The sequence below is a fragment of the Pinus tabuliformis genome, chromosome X, assembly GCF_031772625.1.
Source record: "Pinus tabuliformis cultivar Carrire ecotype Pingquan chromosome X, CPIR1, whole genome shotgun sequence".
NCBI lineage: Eukaryota > Viridiplantae > Streptophyta > Pinopsida > Pinales > Pinaceae > Pinus > Pinus tabuliformis.
In genome coordinates, this window is record NC_142308.1 from 1,630,469,267 (window position 1) to 1,630,492,534 (window position 23,268).

Genomic DNA, 23,268 nt, shown 5'->3' on the forward strand with positions numbered 1-23,268 from the left:
GTCATCATTGGTTACCTGCGGTAGCTAGTCACTCTTGAACATCGATGCTTTTTCTTCTTGTCAGGTTGGGATATCCATGCATCGTCATTTGGCCTTTCAGGGTTTTGGGTTTCCATTTCACCTCATTCCATCTGATCCATGTTGTCTCCTTCAAGTCTCTGATCCCTTGGTACCCGAATGTTGCCACCTCCCAGAGTCGTGTCGCCGACATGTTCAAGAGTATAATCCTTCTATTGTTCACACCCTTACCTCCTCCTCTGATACTCTACTTCACCATCTACCACTTGTTCCTTATCTCGTGTCATTGATGGGGGAAACATTATGGCCCTCCCGCGACGGATCGTCTCTTGTCGACGCCAGCTCATTATCCAGGTGATTGATCTAGAGATTCCTTTCGGTACCCTGGAGCTTGCATGCCTCAATGGAAAGTTCTTCACACCTGATGATAGACTGTCATCATTGGTCTTCAATTGGGTGATTCCACGAGTGCTCGGCTTCAGCTCATTTTTCACACTTCGTGGATTTTACTTGACAGTACCTTGAGAGCCATTGGCATTATTGGCGGTTTCTCTCGCGCTTGCTATTGGTTTTCATCATTGACTAGTAATCAAGCGACTTTCTATAATGCTCGACTTCAGCACATTTGTTCGCATGCTAGAATTTGTACTATGATTGGTTGGGTTTCAAGACCCCGAACTAAGATTACATATGTTCAGGTTGCGTGGATTGGTTCATGATTACGTACATGACTCTGTGATGGATGGTTGTGACCATACCTGAGTCTTCATGGATGGCTGCGTCGATACCTTTATCATTATCATGGTCTTATCAGCTGGGTGGCTGCGCCATACCACAAACCAAGTTTTGTATGGCTTTTGGATGGCTGTGCCCATGCCTAGACTACATTTATTTCACTATTAGAGATACTAGTTGGACTTGCACCCACAGGTTCTTCCAGGTTGTGTTCCAGTTCAGGCAGTTTCATAAAGCATTTCACCCCTCCCACTCTCTTGGGCTTCATGCTTTAGGGGGCATCTGTTCATAGTAATTTTTCACTGTCTTCATCTCAGTCCTTCTACTGTATCATGTGTCAAATAAACATGCTCATATCTTCCCCACAATACAAGAAGATTAAGTAAATGCTCTCTAATGCTACCAATTGACCCTCATTTCCTAAGTTTTCTGCCTTGTCGTGAGAGTACACTTAATATACGCGATGGACCTCTGTCATAAATGGTCCCATTGTGACCCCATCGTAGGAGTACACTTGTTTCTATTGACGGTCGGATTTCAAGCCTTAGCATGAGGCTAGCAATTATCTTTAGCAACGATTGGTTTGCATGCATTGCTTCCTAGCGATGTCGTCACTGAGGCATAGTTCACAACCAGCGATGATCGAGATTGGGCGAATTTGTTCCAACAATCGGCCTTCTGGATGTCCCTAGACCTAGTTGTTGGGTCAGTTTGGGTCACCCTTCCCCCTTTGAGATGGTAGTTCCATCTTTTGTGCTACCTTCCTTGAGGATAATCTCCCTCTCCCTCATTTCATGGAGACTCCTTCTCGTATAAAATCACTCACCATTTCTATGATCTGGTAGTTCTTTTGGTTATACAGTACTGCTGTTGCTTTTGAGTTTGATAGATGGCTTTGGTGTCAGTGTGACAAGTGTGGGATTGCTTAATAGTTTGCAAGAGGTTGTGGAGTGCCCTTAACGTTGTATTAAACCTTGTGAGTGAGAGAGAGATATTGTTATTTGGGAGACCCATCTTTGAGAGTAAATGCTTAAAGAAACATGCTGGCTAGATCCTCTAAGAAGGCTTGCAACGTCAAGACTTGGTTGTAAGCTTTGCTCTTGATTTATCATTAATACAATCAATGATTATTTCCTATGTCTTGTATGTAATTTACTTGATAGCTCATGATTTCTTGACTTTATGAGTAAATAGATCATTGTTGTTCTCGGTTACATGCTCTGTTGTTTCTTGTGGTGTTTTAGGTTGATTTCTCATTAAGGAGAAGGAAACAGAAGCTGGAGCAGCGCAACAAAACTCCGTCAACCACAAGTTTGAGGTAGGCCTCCAATGATAACTATTTAAGGGAATTAATTGTTTTTTTGTCCTTTCTGTGACTAGACCCATTCTAGGGCTAGAGGGGTTGCCTATGTCTGCAGAGGGAACACTTTCCTACTTCACAGCCACTCGTAAAATATTCGCTGCAAGGGGGGTCCAGAGGGGGGAGGACTGCGACCTTTGGGAGGCCCCCCCCCCCCCCCCGCCCTTCTTGGCAGGGGCATTGGGGCAGCGCCCTTGAAGCTAAGAACAGATGAAAAATTTCCTTGTAAAATGTTGTAATTTCGTAGTCAATCTGGGCTGTTCATTAGGCAGAGATCTGATTGTAGAAGTTATGTTTAATTTAGGGTTTCTTGCCCTAGAAGGCAACCCGTTGCTATATATGAGGAAATTGTATTGCGTCTATGTATATCGGTATTGTGAGTGAGGAAGAGAGAGGAGATTAAGAGTAAAGAGGGAATTACAGTGGATCTATTGTAGGTTGAATCTCTTCAATTTGCTAGGTAATATAAAAAGGACTAGTTGTTTCTCTGTGGACTTAGCCCAAACTGGGTGAACCACATATATCTGTGTCTCTCTTGTTTTATGTGTTTTCTGTGTTTATATTTCTGCAATATTTTATGTATTCCATTGCTCTGTAAGATATAATTCTCTAACAATAAGTGCCACTCAATTTTTACACTTTTAGGTGGCTAATTAGACAGATGGTAGATGACATGTGGTGGTATTAGAGATTGACACATGGTAGTGAGCTGAATTGGCATATTACATGGCAATAAGTTGGTAGAGATAACATGGCAAGAAAACCACATCGAAAATTATGATTGGTTCTCGAAGTTTCAATTTAGCATATGTTTAAGTCTCAAGATTCACACTAGGTCCTAGTTTGGTGGATGTTTCTTTGTATTCTAATTTTACCAAGAAGGGATAGTACTAGGCCATATAAGCATCTAGTGGTCCAGGAGTGTAGAAAACATGTGCATAAGCTTGAATATCAAATCCTAATTCAAATGTAGAGGAATATTGGTCAACATTCCACATATGACATGGTTCTATGCATGAGATGTTATCTGAGTATACAGTCCTTCAGGTGTAGAATGAGCTAGAAAATTAAATATTAAGATTGGATATGGATAGAGATTAATAGGTGAAGTAACTGTTAAAGTCTGTGTACCACCAGTTGGTCATTGTATGGCATTGATGCCCTTGGAGATGAAGTTAAAAGCAATATAGGTATGTGAAAATTCAGATATCGAGTAATCTGTTGAATGAAAATGGACCTAGATCTGAATTTAGTGTGGCGTCTAAATAAAGTCACGTCATGTGGTTTCATGTAACTAAAGCTAAGCCCTCAAGGAGCTAAGGACTCATTTATCTTTCTCATCTAGGTCATCTAGACTAGATTTGTTGCAGAAGACATTAATGTAATGCTCTATGTTTTATGGAAAGTCCTTCATCAAATGTTGACCCTCCCAAGTTTTATCAATTTAGTAAATTATAAATAGGCCAGAGAAGTTTGGAAGCAATGCCATTTTCTGCCAATTAATATAGTAGTGGTGTCTTTGTACATAATCATATGTGGTAGTTCTATTGCAAAAAATGAAAAATAAGTCTGAGATGAAGTATATCAAAGACATATGAAGTGGTTTAATATGGGTTTGGTTTAGAACTATAAAGTCTATAATTTTGATATGAAATTTTTCTAAATGATGAGTTGTAAAATAGATGAAAATTCTCTGTAATTTAAGAGATCAGAGCATGCAAGTGTGGAACAAAGGATAAACATATAAGAATTATGATAAAACAAAGTTTAATATATGGAGAATGGATCTAGTAAAGCATTTTGGGTTGACTCCCACATTTCTTAGGGGACTGGTGTCTCCTTCTAGTTGGCGCTCGTAAAACACTTTAGGGGCTTGGTACCTCCTTCTGGTAGGTGCTAGTAAATCATTTCAGGTTGGTAACTACATTTCTCAGGGGAACAGGGTCACATTATAGTTGGTTCGAGTAAATAAAAAATGGAAGACGTTTACTATATATCTAGTTAATTTTCTATGTTATTGATGTGATTCATATTATAAATGTATTGAAATGTCTTTATTGGTTAAAATTTTCCATTATATTGATTCAAACCCCCTCTTAGCATAATTATATTTCCAGCGATTGGTATCAAATAAAGTTCCTTCGAGAATAGTTAACCACTTGAAGGAAGATCACAAAAGAACATGGCTAGTCGGAGGGGATCTTCTTCAAGCAAGTATCCAATGTTTGATAAATCAAATTATTCCTTTTGGAAAATACGAACAAGTACCTATATTGTGTCTCTAGTTATTGATGTTTAGATGGTTGTTGAAAATGGTTATCAAGTTCTTACAACTCCTCCAATTGATCCAAAGGGAAACTGACTATATACAATTAATGCAAGGGAAACAAATTCCATATTAAGTGGACTATTAGACATAAAATTTGTCAAAGTGATACACTGCAAATCTGCCAAGGATATTTGGGACACACTTCAAAGTATTTATGAAGGATATGACAAAGTAAAGAAGGGTAAGATGCAAGCTTATAGAAGCTAATTTGAAAGTCTGAAAATGGATGAAGATGAGAATGTTGCAACATTTCTTATTTATGTATATAGAATAGTCAACACTATCAATTTTCTTAGTGGGACAAGTAAGGAATAACAAAGTGACCTAGATCAAATGAGAACTGAATCGAGTTCTCGCATTTTTAGAGTTGCAAGAAAACATCTGATTTTGAAAAGTGTTGATTCAGAATACACCATTTTTTTGGGAATATTTTTGACGCTTTAAATTTTCTTATGTATTAAGTATGCACGTTTGTTTTTAAATGTTAGTAATTTTCATGTCAATTTTGAAAAGTGTTGATGGAGTAACAACCCTATTTTTTAGGCTTATTTTTGACACTTGAACTTTTTTTGATAATCTTTTAAAAATGTCTGTGACTTTCATGAGAATTTTGAAATAGGCATGAACCTTTTTTTAGGCATATTTTTAACACTTTAAATTTACTTATGTTTTAAGTATCCACAATTTCTTAAATGTTGATTATTTAACCATTTTTCAAGTTGTCTTATTCCTCTTCTTATTTTTTGTCCTAAGATGTTTAGTTTTAAATGATTTTCCAAACTTGTGTTTTTTGCTTTTCTTTGCAATTTTTTTTTTATAATGAATTTTTAATATTTTTTTCAAAGTTAAAAAAAATAATAAAATTGATATTTTGAAATTAAGACCTTTTTATAATTTATATATTGTTAATTAATTCTTCAATACACATAAAATAATTGCCAGTGAAAAACAATAATTTTAAACAATCGACAAAAAATACACATTTTGCATATAGATATAATTAAAAAAATATGTATTTCGGGACATTTTTGCTAAAAATGACATTTTAAATAAACAATTTTATGAAAAAATTGAATAATAAATGTAGAAAATTTTATGAACTTTATATCCAAAGATAATGGCATTTGAAATCTTCTTTTTTTCCAAAAAAAATGGAACTCTTTCCTCATTCAGTCGATCTGATCTAGACACTAAATCTAATGCATTCGCCACTCCTGGGGTTCGATCCTGTTGCATACAAGCATAGATCTGAAAGAGGAATTGTATTCGCTGCAGGACAATCCCTGGAAATAATCTCCATATGAATCGACAAATCTGAGGCTGGTATACAGTGGAAGATTTGAAACTCATTGCATCAAAGATTTGGTCAAGGGATACACTGGGAATGCTTCTGAGGCTCAGATTCTGAAGAACCATGACCCCTTTCTTCCAATTGAAATTAACCTAGGTATAGAACCCAACTCAGCAACAGTGTCGAGATGCTGAGAATGAGATCTATACTTTCCCCTACCCAACGATCATTTTATTTTATCACCCATGCATATAGAGGATAGATCTATGCTTGAGTGCCATGGTGGGGGTATTTATAGGAAAATGACCTTTTCGATCTATAGCATTGTTCTGCCTCAACGCAAAGAAAGTTTGGGATTTCATTCCAATCTTATGGATCTCATGGAATTGTACATCGCAACACACAATAGGAACCTTAGAAGCCTAAATACTCTACTGTCATCCTAAGGAGTCGACCCCTACTATGCTTTTATCACAAAAGGAAAAAGCGTCTCCCCAAATATTCAGTAGTTACTAAAGCTCTACGAGAAGCACATGAGGCGGTGATAGATCACAATATAAACACCGGGGTTAAACAAACAGTGGAGTTCAATTGCATATTGTGTCGATCTAGACAAATGAAGGTGATGGATATACAACAATATACATTCTTCCTGCATAATCCGTGGAACTCTGTTTTGAACTAGGGATCTCTCAATTTTTATGCAAGAAGATATGTCGGTGAAGTAAATATCATCAGATCTGCAAGATCTAAATTCAATGATGGTGTTGGAACTCTTGCAAGAAGGTTTTTCTATGGAAATTCTAGGATCATAGTACATATTCACCTGTGGGAGTGTTATAGATATTTTTGTGCCTTACAGCTTTGAGCATGAAATGTCCATAATCCAAGGGATCCAAAGTCCCTAAAAGTGTTTTTCCTGCCCCTAAAGGAACAAGGTCAACCAATGAAAGCTTCTCCCAGAAGCTCTCCACCAAAAACCACTCAGAACTAGTCAAATCAGGATCAATTCAGAAGCTCCACTAGTTGCCTGCGTTGCAAAGCACCCAAATACACTGGCTAGGTGCGTTGCAACACACTTGAATGCACTACCCAGGTGCGTTGAGCGGGAAATGACAAGTGGCAGAGTCATTCAACGAGGTGGAAAGACCATGGAAGGTTCCAGAATCTTCTCCAATGACACTTGCGGCACTGAATTCGACCAAGTGATGAGTAAGAGGCTCTCAGTCTCCAAGTGGAAGCAAGAACTGACAGAGAGAAGCCACAAGTCAAAACATAAGCTGACTCATCCTCTCTGCTTACATCTATATATGGATCCCTCATCCCAGAGATCCAGAGGCTGGAATTTTGTACTTTGCAGGGAATTTGTTATGAAACCAGCTCACAAAAAGATAGAAAAGAGAGATCCACGCCTTAGAATTCAGCCTCTTCGAGGGGGCAACCTCATTTACATTACATAAATGAACAATTCTTGGATGATACAAATGAAAAGACCTCCTTTCTATATATAGGAGTCTAAGGGCTCATAACATAATGAGAGCCTACATAACAATAATAATGTAAGGGCACAATAATAACAATAGTGGGCTTCTATGGGGTGCCATAGTAACAATATGGGCATTACATGGGTACATCAATATAATAAGTGGGTTCTACTAATAAAATAAGGGGTTATATTAATAATATAGGGGCCTAACATGCCCCTCTCCTTCAGAAAGCGTTGTCCTCAACGCTTGAGCAGTTCTGGATACTTCTGCATAAAATTCTCATCCTCCCATGTGGAATCTTCAGCGGATAAGTTCTTCCACTTGATAAGATACTCTGAAATTGATCGATTTCGTAGCTGTCGAGTTCTTGTTTCTGTGATTGCTTCCGGTTCCAATATAATTTTTCCTTCCTCGTCAAGTTCTGGCAATATTGTTTGAATTGGGAGCTTGTCACCTATAACCTTCTTTAAACATGAAACATGGAAAACTGGGTGCAATCGAGAAGCTGCAGGAAGCTCCAATTTGTATGCCATAGTACCAATCTTTTCCAACACCTTGTACGGACCATAATACTTTGGTGATAATTTGTTATCCTTCTTAGCTTGCTTTAGGGACATTTGCTTATATGGTTGTAGCCGTAGGAATACCCAATCACCTACATCAAAACTTCTTTCACTGCGATGTTGATCTGCCTGTTGTTTCATTCTATTTTGTGCCAACACGAGGTTATCCTTTAAGAGTTGGAGGACTTGTTGTTGATGTTCGATGTGATGTTCCACTGCCTGAACCTTAGAATTTTCTCTTAAATATGATGTGATGGATGGTGGTTGATACCCATAAAGTGCCATAAATGGGGTCATTTTTGTTGCTGTATGGAAGGAAGTGTTATACCACCATTCAGCCAGAGGCAACCATTTGACCCATTGTGTCTGTTTATCAGATACAAAGCAACGAAGATATCCTTCCAAACATTTGTTTACTATCTCAGTTTGCCCATCAGATTGAGGATGATAAGATGAGCTATGAGCTAACTGAGTACCAAGACAAGAAAATAATTCTGTCCAAAAATTTCCAGTGAAAATGGGATCTCTGTCACTTACAATAATCTTTGGGTTTCCATGTAGCTTTTGAACTGTTTCCATAAATGCAGTAGAAACTGTACTGGCTTTAAATGGATGTGATAATGCACAAAAGTGTGCATACTTGGTAAGTCTGTCAACTACCACCATGATGACACTCTTTCCCTCAGACTTGGGTAAACCTGTGATAAAATCCATTGAAACCTCCTCCCAACGTTGGCTTGGAATGGATAAAGGTTGTAATAGACCTGGTGTCTTAATTGTTTCAACTTTATTTTGCTGGCAAACCAAACATTCCGCCACAAACTTTTGAATATCTGATTTAAGGCCATCCCAAAAAAATTCCTTCTTAACCCTGTGGTAAGTTTTTAAAAATCCTGAGTGCCCTCCTAAGGGAGAAGTGTGCAATTCCATAAGAATCTTTTGTTTTAGCTGGGAATTCTTACAGAGGTATAAGCGATCTTTGTACCATAACGAATCATTTTGCCAGCTAAATGTATCAGAAGTACTGGAATCTTGTTGTAGCTTTTGAATAAGTGCCCACACTTCTTCGTTGTTCTTCCACATCCTCATCCTTTCTTGAGAGTGCATCTGCCACCACATTTTGCTTCCCTTTTTTGTAGATGATTTCAAAGTCATAACCCAACATCTTTGTGACCCACTTTTGTTGCTCTTCAGAGGATAATCTTTGTTCTAAAAAGTATTTAAGGCTATCATGATCCGTTTTTACCTTGAAGTGTCTTCCCATTAGGTAGGGTCGCCATTTCTTAAGTGCATGGAGTATTGCCAACATTTCCTTCTCATAAATAGCTTTGTTTAAAAACTTTCCCTTGATTGGACGACTTTCAAAAGCAATGGGTCTTTCATCTTGCATTAGAACAACACCAATTCCATTTCCTGAAGCATCACATTCCACAATAAAGGTTTTTGTGAAGTCCGGTGTAGCTAAGACCGGTGCTTGGCACATTGCCTCTTTAAGATGTTCAAAGGCCTTTGTTGCTTCCGAAGTCCATGAAAATGAATCTTTCTTCAATAATGTTGTTAGAGGTGCTGCTATTCTCCCATAATTCTTAACAAACTTGCGATAATACCCTGTCAACCCAAGAAATCCTCGCAGATGCTTTATGGATGTGGGGATTTTCCATTCCTTAATGGCTTTAATTTTGCTAGGGTCTACCTTAACTCCTTCATGAGATACAATATGACCCAAATATTCCACCTCCTGGACTCCAAAGAAACATTTGGATCTTTTTGCATATAATTGTTTCTCCTCCAATAGTTGTAGCACCCTGTCAACATGTTCAACATGATCCTTCCAAGACTTGTTGTAGATTAGTATATCATCAAAAAATACTAACACAAATTTTCTAAGGAATGGTTTGAAAATTGAATTCATCAAACCTTGAAATGTTGAAGGTGCATTGGTAAGGCCAAAAGGCATGACCAAAAATTCATAATGACCCTCATGAGTTCTAAATGCTGTTTTCGGAATGTCTTCAATCTTCATTCTGATTTGATGATATCCCGAACGAAGATCCAACTTGGTGAAGTAAATTGATCCATGCAATTCATCCAGTAATTCATCAATAACAGGAATGGGGAACTTATCTTTAATAGTGAGCTTGTTGAGCTCCCTATAATCTGGACACATGCGCCATGATCCATCCTTCTTGTGCACCAATACTACTGGAGCTGAGAAAGAACTTTGACTTGGTTGAATTATACCAGCCTCTAGCATTTCTGCAACCATACGTTCAATTTCACTTTTTTGGACATATGGATATCTGTACGGCCTGATGTTTGGAGGAACACTTCCTGGAATCAGATGAATAGCATGATCATGATCACGCATAGGTGGGAGACCTTTGGGAGTCTCAAATACCTTGGAATGATTGTCCAGGACTTTTTGGAGATCTGGAGAAATAGATGATTCCAATGTGGAAACATCTAGCGAACATAATTGTGCAATTACACCTCTTTGCTCCTTTTTTAGAAGCTTTGTCATGCCATTAGAGCTGATTATCTTTCCTGGTTTCCCTGCAATACCCCTTAATTCAACTTCCTTTCCTTCCACAGAAAATTTCATGAAAAGTTCTTGAAAATTAAAAGCTATTGTACCCAAGGATTGTAGCCATTGGACTCCTAGTACAACATCAGCACCTCCCATTGGAATGGAAAGCATTGGGCTAGTCAATACATATTCTCCCATGGATAGCTTGATATTATGGCACTTTCCAGAACAATTTATTGTTCCTCCATTTGCAATCATCACTTGACACTCTGGTGCTGGATATAGGAAGCAATTCAATTCTTTTGCTACCCTACAATGAATAAAATTGTGGGTGCTTCCTGAATCAATCAACACTATTACCTTTTTCTTCTTGATTTGTCCTTCTATCTTGATGGTTTGAGGAGTGGTAATTCCTGCCAATGCATTACAAGATATGGTCGGATTTATTTGTTCTTCATCTAGGCTTTGTTCCTGGAATATATCCTCTTCTTTTGACCTTTCTTGCTCCTTTTCTTCTTCCTCTTCACAATCTATGTAGAATAATTTCTTCTCAGCACACTTATGACCTTTTGTGTATTTGCTATCACAATTGTAACAAAGCCCTTTTGCTCTTTTTTCTTCCAATTGTTGTGGTGTCAACCTTGTAGGTTGTGGAAGACTATGGGCAACAAAACTTCCGTCTTTATAGTTGTGAACGGTATGCTTCCTAGTTGCCATAATTTTGCTTTCCATTTTTCTTGCTAACCTGAATGCCTTCTCTAATGAATCAGGTTCCCAAAGGCGCACATCATGTTGGATATTATCCTTTAAAGACCCTATGAACACATCAATCCTATGCTCCTCTGGAATATCTTTTACCCTTATGTTCAATTTTTGGAACTCCTCAATGTGCTCCATTATTGAACCCTTTTGTTTGAGACTTATCAATTGGCTAAAAAAAGTGTTGCTTTTTGTATCCTCATAATGTGCTATCAATTCTTCCGTAAAAATTGCCCAAGTGATAAATTGTTTACGAGAACAAAGCCATTGATACCATACAAACTGATTTGGTTCCAAATATAAAGTTGCCATACGTACCTTTTGTGTGTTTTGCACATTATTGAGATCGAAGAATTGCTCCATCTGTAATATCCATGTGGCGGGATCCTTGCCATCAAACTTCCTCATATCGATTTTTGGAACATGGTGAGTCTTCGATCCAACATTAGAGTCTATGGAATCATGATTAACATTTCTTTTGTTCTCATCATGAGTTTCCTTTAGTACCCTTTCACCCTTAGGGACGATTTCTTGTAGCAACTTATTCATATTTATCTTCAATTCGTCCATGTCTGTCTTCAAATCTATCTTCAAGTCATCCATCTTAGCTTCCACACCTTTCTTTAAACCATCCATCTTAGCTTCTACATCTTTCTTTAGACCATCCATCTTAGATTCTGTTCCCTTTTGTGCAAGGGACAGTTGTTTCACTTGGTCTTGTAATTTTGATATATCATGTTGCATTTCTTCCTCTTCTTCATGAGTCATGCTAGAGCTTTCAGGTCCCTTACTAGGTGTTTGCATTTTCTTTCCTCGGGGCATCAGTTACCGATAATAATGCTTTACTATGCCCTTTGAATTCCTTCAAACCAAGCTTATGCAAAAATAAAAAATAAAAACTACACACCTTTTTTTTTTACTTTGTAGAAGCCTGATATTGAATCTGATGTATCTCTGTAATTTCGGATCATCCAATTCTGAAATTGCTACCTACAGTAGCCTTCTGCGTCCTCTTTCCAATGCCACAAGTCTGAGCCAAATTGGATTCTCCAAGGAAGAGTTATGTGAAATCTCCCACAGTGACTTGCTTTTAGACTGGTTCAGTAGAGCGAATTTGTACGACGTGCCACGAGTCACTTTTCAACTTTTGAATCTGAAACACATATACAAGAAACTAAAGTCCGTCCTCTTTCTGTACCTTTTTACGAAATTTCAATCCGATCCTCAGAGAGAGAGTTATGACGATTTTCCCCAGGTCACCTGTTTTGAATGTAATTCAGGAGTCTGCAAAAAGGCCAACTTCCTCAGATCATATCTCTGAAAATATCGCGCGAAAAGCTTTGAAATTCAGACCTGAGGTTCAACGCGAATTCTTCTCAAATGGGTTTTTTTTTTCGACTTCTGAAACGTCACAGAAAAAAAGTTATAGCGAAAATGCCACGATGACCTGTTTGGAGCAGCGAAACCCTAGAATCCAAAGCTCTGATACCAAATGTTATGAAACCAGCTCACAAAAAGATAGAAAAGAGAGATCCACGCCTTAGAATTCAGCCTCTCCGAGGGGGCAACCTCCTTTACATTACATAAATGAACAATTCTTGGATGATACAAATGAAAAGACCTCCTTTCTATATATAGGAGTCTAAGGGCTCATAACATAATGAGAGCCTACATAACAATAATAATGTAAGGGCACAATAATAACAATAGTGGGCTTCTATGGGGTGCCATAGTAACAATATGGGCATTACATGGGTACATCAATATAATAAGTGGGTTCTACTAATAAAATAAGGGGTTATATTAATAATATAGGGGCCTAACAGAATTGCTGTTGGTTTGAGATTGAGATTAGTACATTGGGTGATTTATTCTTTGTTGGAGGAGAGGAAGGGATTCCATTGCTGGGAGGTAGATGCTGGATCGGGACTCACTTGGTTGTATCTCCTCTTGGACTTTATTATCATATCAATAAAATTATCTGAGTTTCTCCTACATGCTGTGTATCAATGATGTTTTGTTATATTTGCATGTTTAGCTTAATCTAATCCTGAGCTTTTTATGAATGCATATCTATATCTTCGTGTAGTTTCTCTCTCTTGTGATCTTGCAGGAATTCGGTGAAGCTAGGCCGGTAAGGGAGCAGGGAGCTGGGAGCTATTGAAGAGAGGAGCGATTGGATCAACAAACCAGCGAAAGACACAGGTTAGTTACATCCTTTCTCCTCATTTACATTTCATAAAGAAGAACACTCAAGTAGTTTTCCTTGTTTGTTGCTAAGGCACTATCACACCTTAGAGTGGGATAGGGGCGTTCTGAATAGATAATTTTCCCAACAACAAATTGGCGACTCCACTGGGGATCGTATCTAGTTAGTTTATTTGTGTTTCCATTGTTGTTCTTCTCATAAACTTAGGAGTGGCAAATCGAACTGCATTTTCCATTTACAAATGCAAAGTAGAGATCTGCCACTCTAATCCACTCACTGGGCCTGTTTATGATCTGAGCAAGATGATCCACAAATGCTCTAACTACCCTTTGTGATAGCTCTTAGTCCTCCTTTAAATCATCCTTCTAATTGTACCTTATTGATAGCTTTTATCCGGCCAAAAACCTCAGATCAAACTGCAAACCGTGACCCAGAACCCAGAGACAATTCTCATTTCTGCTTCAGCGCAGGCTCTGTGAAGAGACTCTCCATTTCAACGCAGGTCCCGAGAGGGCGACCTGCGCTGCAATTCAGTTTCTCTATGAAACAGGTGCGTTGATCAGCCTTTGCCCTGTGCAGCTATGGTTCTTTGCATCCTTGTGTTCATTTTTATCTCTGTTTTTTGCAGCCTGTTATCAGTGTGTGTACCTATATGAAAACCCCTTTTCTCTGCCTTAATTCCACCTCAATTGTATAAAAGAAACTGTATTTGTTTTTGTGTATTTGTTACATCATTTGCAGTTTCCCATTACAAAAGTAAACTAGTCATACTGTCGCCCTTAGATCTAGACCTGTCATAAGTGTCGTTTTGATCTTAGGAGTAAATTTGTTTGCTGTTGACAGTTGATTGCGCTTTTACTTTTGTCTTTTGGTTTGAATTTGTGAATTTCTAGTGTCGAAACAAGTGTTTACTTCAAAATCATAAAGTGTCGTAATCGTCTTTTTGATTTCAAAAAGAAACTTGTTTGTGTTTTCACTTGAAATCGAATTCAAATTTGTACAACAACTTTCTTTTTAGGCATCAATATTAAGAAAGTGAAAACAAATACATGCATTTGTGCATTTTCATATTGATAGTTTGTATGGTTTGATTTAGGAAAAGTGCATTTACAGTGTGCTCAATGCTCTTTGAGAAAAGATTGTGTCTTTCTTTTCCCCTTGTAGCTAGGATTTTCATTGTTGAAAAGAGATAAAAGCTTGCTTATCATCTTTAGACTGCATTTAGGAGTTGTATCTACATCTCGTGGTGATCCAAAAAGGAAAACTTCTAAAAAGGATCAACCTAAAATAAATTGAATGAACTTAACAACGCATTGGAACTTAACGCACAACATAGAGGTCTAGGCTAGAGACGTGTTTCGGCGTCATAAAACCTAGTTACTGTCGGCCTCACTGATGGTTGGGTGATTCCTCCTGAGAGACGATAAGTGCTAGTACGGATTGTGCTCCCGCGTACCGTCGAGTATATATTGGGAGACCGCTATAGGCATAAAACCTTTATCCATAGGAAGCCGTGTCGGCCGCCCTACTGATCGCAATGCACTGAACACAGCATTCGGGAAGATTGACCGCCCGTACCTTAAAAAGTATTCTGTAGTTTTGCGATTGTTTTGGCACACCCTCTACCTAGAACTCCAGAGTAGTCCCTTTCATTCCTTTTCAGACTCCTTAACGGAAAAGGTCTGTCTGAGCACTTGTCACTTCAGGCTCATTAAAAATCGAAGGAGACTAGAGTCATCTTTTGCTTTTTCTCGACTCTTTAAAATTGAAAAAGCAAGTTGTGTCCAAGCATCATTAAAATTTATTTTAAACGGAATATTCATACCCTTTTTCCTGCGTTGATCTTTAGGTTGAGAAAATGGAGCCTACCAACCAAGGAATTCCCCTTGGTGGAAATCCTAGTCCCTTCTCCTCTTGGGGAGATGTTGGTGCACCCCATATGGCCACATTGTCGCTTCCAGGACTGACAATTGGCTTGCTGGTCTGGCTCTTCTCAACCAATGTCGTTCAGAACACCACTATTCCTGAACAGTCGAATCAGCAGTTAGACCAGTCCAGAGTTACCCACCAGCCTTCTACTTCCTCTAATTCTTCCTCTCCTCCTTCATCTTCGCTTGATGAGGCTGGCAAAGCCAAAAGTCAAGTTCCTAAGGAGAAGTAGGAAAATAAGAAGAACGAGAAGAAGAAGAAGGAGCCAAAAGCGATTGGGGGCAAACGAGTGTCGTCTAATGAAAATCCACACACTGCACTGACCAGGCCTAAATCACCATGTGTCATTTGCAACGGAGACCACTTTCACAGAGATTGTCCCTGCATCCCTCAAATACTAAGGGACTGGTATCCCCGTTTGCACAATCCGGTGGCATCAACCTCTGATAGCCATGTTGAAAGCACACCGTCAACTAGCGAAAGTGAAGTCCTAGGACAAAAAGGGAGAGCTAGATCTCCCTGTAAACTGTGCGAAGGCAATCACACCATCCACCGTTGTCCCTTCTTAGATGAAGCTAAAAGAGTTTTGGATGATCGTCCGGTTTCACCGTTACGACTCCCTCCTGGATATAAGAAACTCTTGCCAAGTCCTTCGTTAGTTGAGAATCCAGCTGGCCCGCTCAAGTGGTCAGCTAAAGCGCCGGTCATTGAAGATGAACCAGCTGAATCCATACCCGACGAAAGTCAAAAGGTCAAGGCGGCAGTTGACCCGGTCTTGCCTTCAGAGGTTTTATCTTCGAATGATACAGTCACTGAAGAGGATAAAGATGACACCATCCAAATTCTCTTCATCAACACAGACTCCGACGAGTACGGGGGCAATCCACCCATTCCTTTATCGCAGGAAGGAAGTTCGTCAGAGCGATACCCGGCCGTCTACTCGGTCCCACCACCAAGCAACCTAGTTGTATCCTTCGACTGGAACCAACTAGGCAGACCCCGTTTGCCAGCAAGCATACCATTCAGAATTATCGTCCAAATATACAGAATGGTCATGGCTGGCACCATCATTGATGAGGGGGCATCTGTGAGTATCCTTTCCTCTATTGCTTGGAAAGCGCTTGGTTCACCATCGCTTTTGCCTGAGATGAGAAATCTGACAGGCTTTGATAAAGGAACCAGTCGACCTTTAGGGATCCTCCCCAATGTGCCCATAACATTGAAAGGGAAGACTGTTCAAATGAACGTGATGGTCGTTCAAGGACCCTTGGATTGTAACCTACTCCTTGGACGAGACTATATATATTGCATGGGATCCATCGTCTCCTCACTCTTTAGAGTAATGTGTTTTCCGCACGAAGGAAGAGTGGTCAAGCTCGTGGACCAGCTTTAATTTCCCAGATCACGCATCGCAAATAGTCATATACCATCCCTAAATGGTCTCTTCACGCAAGAAATGTCTCAACCCATGGTCCGTCCTCCCAATGAGCGCGAGTAATTCGGAGGGATATGACTGGAACCCAGGGGGCATGCATCCTGGTCTGCTTCAGCAGGAAAACTTCGGGTATAAGGTAGGTTTCCGCGGGAGAATATGACTAGTCTGTACCTCGTCCGTGATTGAGATAGGGGTTATTCTAGAATAATCTTCTTTTGTCAAAGTTATGTGAGTTGGTGGGCTTCGTCGCTCACCTTTGTTTATCTCGATAGACATCGCCGAAGAAGTGTTTTGTTTGAAAGATTAACAGAACAATCTTTGGGTGACCTAAAAGAGGTAGGCCTCTCTCGGTAAAACAATTGTTTTGGTGGAAATGAAGTAGAGGTAAACTTGAAACTCTGTTTTATACCTGGGGGCATGCAAACCTTTTGGAGTGCAAGCAAGGGGCGGCTATTTATTTTTTAAATTTTTATGTCCTCCCTTTAAACCCGTAGGCCTAACCCTTTAAACTCGTAGGATTAGTCGTTTCCGAACTTGCATAACGAAAGGATGCGGGGCATAGCTTTGTAAGGCGCAAGCTCCATAAAAAATGGCATCTTACATGAGACATTCTTATCATATGACTGGATTAATCGAGCAGTTTTAGCACATAGTTCATGCTCGTTAAAAAATAAACATAAGATCGAGCAAGTGTTTCAACCCGCGTTTAAGCTCGTTAAAAAATGAACTATCCTCCGGTAAATAACCACTGTGAATGTAACATTATCAGCCATTAAAGCCTTGGTCATGTTTGCACCGTCACCTCCACTTTTCCATTGGCCGATCATTCACCCCTATATGATTGTTTACCCATTTTGAGGAACAGCTGCGAAGAGTGATTTCACTAGCCATCCTTGTGACACTGCCGTGCTTGGAAAATTCCAACCCTTACCTGGAATCAGCTGCTACCCATTTTATCACTCGTTCCTCAAAAGATGAGTCTTCTTTAAGCTCTTTTCATTTGACTCGTAAAATATGAAAAGATTTCCGAGTTTTGGCCTTCCAGCTCGTTAAAGTGACAGGAAGAGCTATCCCTCCTCTAGATTTTAATCTTTTTGGACCTGAGGGATTATTGCACAAAACGATCGAGCACTTGTTTTGTTCGACTCGTTAAAACTATTGAAAATTCATCCCTTCTGTATTGTTTTATACTTTTTCGGACCTAAGGGATTAGATGACGAAAAAGGACTTTCGGAGTTAACTTTACGTACCTTTTCAGACTCTCTAAAAATGAAAAGGACCGAGTTATCTTTGCCATTAGACTCGTTAAAAATATTAATAGCGACAAACTTGTCTTTAGACGAGAACGAGTTTCACTATCGCTAGGCTCGTTAAAACATAGAGATGGGTTTGCCCGAAGGGAAAATTATAGAACAAGCATATGTTATCCTCCTCAAGCTTGACAAAAATAAAGAGGTACTGGTCAGCAATGACTAGGGAAAAATTGGGAAGAAACTCAAAGAACCTTTATTGGTAGTAAGTCGCTCTTGAACATGACACTTCCACTCTGTGCCTGAGTCGGGTTGGGTTGTTTCATTCACCGGTCACATCACCATGGTCTCGCCATACCATCCACCTTTGGGGTAAATGCTACTAATCCATCATATAAGTGTCGCCGATATGTTCAAGAGAAGTCATCCAGAGAAGTCAACCATGTCCCATCCACTACCATACATTATACTTCATTCTTTCATGACCGCCACCCTGAACCATATATCATCAGATCGTTTTCACCTCCATCAAAATCATTTGCTCCGTTCCGTGTCATTGATGTGGGATTCATTAAGGTCCTCCTTTAAAGGATCGCTTCTTGTCGACATCAGCTCATTATCCAAGAAGTTGATCTAGGAACACCCCCTTCAGTACTTTGAAGCTTGCATGCCTCAATGGCAAGTTTCTCACTTCCGGCGACAGGTATACATCAATGACCTTCGACCGAAAGATTTTGCGTGGTGTTTGACGCCAAGTCCTTTATTCACACCACGTGAATTGTACTGCAGCACCTTGAGGGTCATTATTATTATCGGTGATTCCTCTCGCGCTTGTTAACCGTTTACATCATTGACTGGTAATCAAGCGATGTCTTTCCATGTTTGACTTCAAAACATTTCTCACATGGATCGACTTGTACTTAGAGTGAAGATCGAACGAGATTGAAGACCCCGGATCTAGTTTCATCCATCCAGGCTACAATATATATTCACGAAAAATAAAGACATTGACATGTACAGCACTGCAGAATAGATAATCATCCTACCAAAAGGATGATGATTTCATCAGAATCATCAGTCTACCATCAGACGATTGTCTGTCCTATGTACATAAAATGAATTTATGTAGCTGAGCATGGGAATGCCCGCCTCAGCTAGATCATGAAAAAAATATGAAAAATAATGTATTGTATTGTATCTTATTACAGGTCTCCTCCCAGCATTGAAAGAACTTCGGACCCTCCTAATAAAGCATTTCACCCGATAAACGGCCTCATACTTTCGGGGGCAACTGTTATAGACATTTTTGTGCCTTACAGCTTTGAGCATGAAATGTCCATAATCCAAGGGATCCAAAGTCCCTAAAAGTGTTGTTCCTGCCCCTAAAGGAACAAGGTCAACCAATGACAGCTTCTCCTAGAAGTTCTCCACCAAAAACCACTCAGAACTAGTCAAATCAGGATCAATTCAGAAGCTCCACTAGCTGCTTGCGTTGCAAAGCACCCAAATACACTGGCTAGGTGCGTTGCAATGCACTTGAATGCACTACCTAGGTGCGTTGAGCGGGAAATGACAAGTGGCAGAGTCATTCAATGAGGTGGAAAGACCATGGAAGCTTCCAGAATCTTCTCCAATGACACTTGCCTCACTGAATTCGACCAAGTGATGAGTAAGAGGCTCTCAGTCTCCAAGTGGAAGCAAGAACTGACAGAGAGAAGCCACAAGTCAAAACATAAGCTGACTCATCCTCTCTGCTTACATCTATATATGGATCCCTCATCCCAGAGATCCAGAGGCTGGAATTTTGTACTTTGCAGGGAATTGCTGTTGGTTTGAGATTGAGATTAGTACATTGGGTGATTTATGCTTTGTTGGAGGAGAGGAAGGGATTCCTTTGCTGGGAGGTAGATGCTGGATCGGGACTCACTTGGTTGTATCTCCTCTTGGACTTTATTATCATATCAATAAAATTATCTGAGTTTCTCCTACATGTTGTGTATCAATGATGTTTTGTTATATTTGCATGTTTAGCTTAATCTGATCCTGAGCTTTTTATGAATGTATATCTATATCTTCGTGTAGTTTCTCTCTCTTGTGATCTTGCAGGAATTCGGTGAAGCTGGGCCGGTAAGGGAGCAGGGAGCTGGGAGCTATTGAAGAGAGGAGCGATTGGATCAACAAACTAGCGAAAGACACAGGTTAGTTACATCCTTTCTCCTCATTTACATTTCATAAAGAAGAACGCTCAAGTAGTTTTCCTTGTTTGTTGCTAAGGCACTATCACACCTTAGAGTGGGATAGGGGCGTTCTGAATAGATACTTTTCCCAACAACAGGGAGAGGAGCGATAGAAACCCAACATTTAGAAATAAACACACAACAGATATCGATCTTATCAAAATATTTATCAGATCATTGCAAGGGAAGACTATTTGCAAGCGGATCTGGAGTGGAATGCATATACAAGACCTAAAGTGTGAGATCCAAAAACAACTGGGTATATCAGCAAGTATGAAAAACTTGATTCATGCAGGGAAAATACTACACCAGAACCTTACCCTATAGGACTATGGCATAGCTATTTATTTGACCATCATCCTCAACTTGAGATTGCGAGGAGGATGCTCTGGGACCAACTCTAAAGGTACATTCTCTTTCAAGGACATAGTCAAAGGGAAGGAGGAAGCCCAAACCAAACTGGCACCCTTCCCAAATCTACCTGGTCCCTATATCATGGAGAAGAGACCCCATATAACAACCTTGATAGTTACTTTTCTTGATTTAAATGAGATTTATGCAGATTTCCATTCCAAAGCAGTCATATGTAGATTTAACGGTTTTTGGCCTAAATCAGATGCTATACATCAATGGATATTCTCTACATGGACACTAAACTATGATATTCATCTTCATTCCAAGGGGTCTTTATTGTCATATTTGAAACAGTAAAATATAGGGACTATGTCTTTAATCAGGGGCCATGGTTCTGGGGCAATACAAAGTTCTTCATGATACCTTGGTCCCTAGGCATCGATGCTACCAACATGGCGATATCAAAAATTACTGTATGGGTTAGGATACATAATCTACTACTGCATTTTTGGCACCATAGAGTCTTAGAAGGAATTGGGAAATCCCTAGGGAAATTTCTTAAGATTGATTCGGATAGGGTATCAAGAGTAATTTTTACTTTTGCTAGAATTTTTGTTGAGATAGATCTTAGTTAAGGCTTACTCGATCACATTATGTTGGTACGCACCAATATTGAGAGGACACAACCACTAGATTATGAAAATATGGCATTCTCCTGTCGTGTATGTCTACAAACATGCCACCTTCATAGTGCATGCCCACAAGCCAAAAAAGACCCCAAAAGAAATAAGAAACAATCTCAAAATCCAAAAGGTTGGCAATGCACTGAACCCCTGAAAGAGGCAGCATATGAAGCAAAACTCCCTGGAAATACCACAGATAACAATGAACAGACCACCTAGAACATCTAACAGAAGGACGAGAACAAGCATAGTTCCACATTAATTCCAAGGCCAACCCTCCCACAACAACAAAGTGAGCAACACACCCCTCAGAAAGAGGTTAGTGGTAGAAAACGATCAAATGGATCAGAAGGCTCAGATTCTGACAAAGAATTCCCAACAACTACCAAAGAGAATCAAATGTTTATTGTAACATCCAAACCCAACACTGGTGATAGGCAAAAAGTCGAAGAAAAGAAAGGTAGAAAAGAATAGAATAGTTTGCTGGATATTTTCTATAGATCCTGAGAGAATAGGATCTGGTTATTATACATATGCTTTTTAGCATCTACAACATGTAATTTTTCTCATTATGAATAAAATTACGATTTTTCCATGGGGTAAAAAGTAGAAAACATAAAAATCGAAATTAAAAAAATTAAATTAATTTAAAAATAAAAAAACATTAAAAAAAGATAAATACAAATAAAAAAACATTAAAAATAAGAAATAAAAATGAAAAATGAAAAAAATTTAAAAAACAAAAATAAAAATAAAAATGAAAAAAGAAATAATAAAATAAAATTAAAAAAATAACATTAAAAAAATTAAAAGAAAAAAAAATTTAAAATTGATTTTTTTTTGCAGTATTCATTAAGCTTCAAACAAAGCATGCCCTTGGCCGAGGTTAGCAGAGGTCGATTCCTACCTGCGGGTCGAAGGGCCGACGAGGGGGGTGTGATGCCCCTCCACCGATCCTTTGATCCCAGTTAACGGGAGGTCAATTGCTAGAATCGACATCCACCAGTCGAAGGCCAAAACAATTTTTTTTTTTTCAAATTTTAAAGTTTTATTTATTTTAAAAGATTTTTTATTTTCATTTTTCATTTTTTTATAATTTTTTTATAATGTTTTTTTTAGGGGTTAAATTCATTTTAATGTTTATATATATATATATATATATATATATATATATATATATATATATATATATATATATATATATATATATATATATATATATATATATCATTTGTATCTAATATGTTTTCTTTTTATTTGTTTAATTTTTAACTATCCAATTTGTTTCTATTTATTTGTTTTTTTGGTTAGAATTTTATTTTTTATTAAATTATGTTTTTTTGGGAATGTTTTTTTATTTTTGCGTTTATTTTATTTATTTACTCTTTTTAAAGAGTTAATCTTGTTATTTTAAACATTTTTAATTCTTGATTTTTCATATATATATAGATATATATTTGATTTTTTTTGGGGTCTTTTTTAACTTTTAATTTTTTTTATAGGTTTTTTTCTCTTCTAATATAGCCTTTTCTTTATTAGTTAGTATTTTTTTTAAACATTTTATTTTGTTTTACCTTTAGTTTAATTTTTTTCAAATTTTTCAATTTTGTTTTGTTTTTGTTTTTATTTTTATTTATTTATTATTTATTATTTATTTTATTTTATTTTCTACATGGTCCATGTAACTTGACCTTATTATTTATTAATTTAATAGTTCATTTAAAGTTTTTGTTATAAGGTATCAAGTCTACCCCTACAACGTGTCAATTTCATGGTTGATTTTTAAGATTTCATTGCAATGGGTTGAGTTCACCTACACTACATGTCAATTTGATGGTTGATTTGTAAATTTTTGTTGCAATGTGTCAAGTTGTCTTAGGCTAAGATTTTAAAATTGATCTACTTAGCATTTAAAAACAAAATTTTCTTGGTATGGTGACTCTTTCATTCATGTGTCCATTTTTAAAGTTTTTTTGGTCATATAATTTTTCCATGGTGACATGGTTGAAATATATTGAAAACTTAAGGTTTTCTTATAGTTTTGGTATTTGGTTTTAATTCCATGGTTGAAAATTTGTCAAAATTTTAAGGTTTTCTGAGCC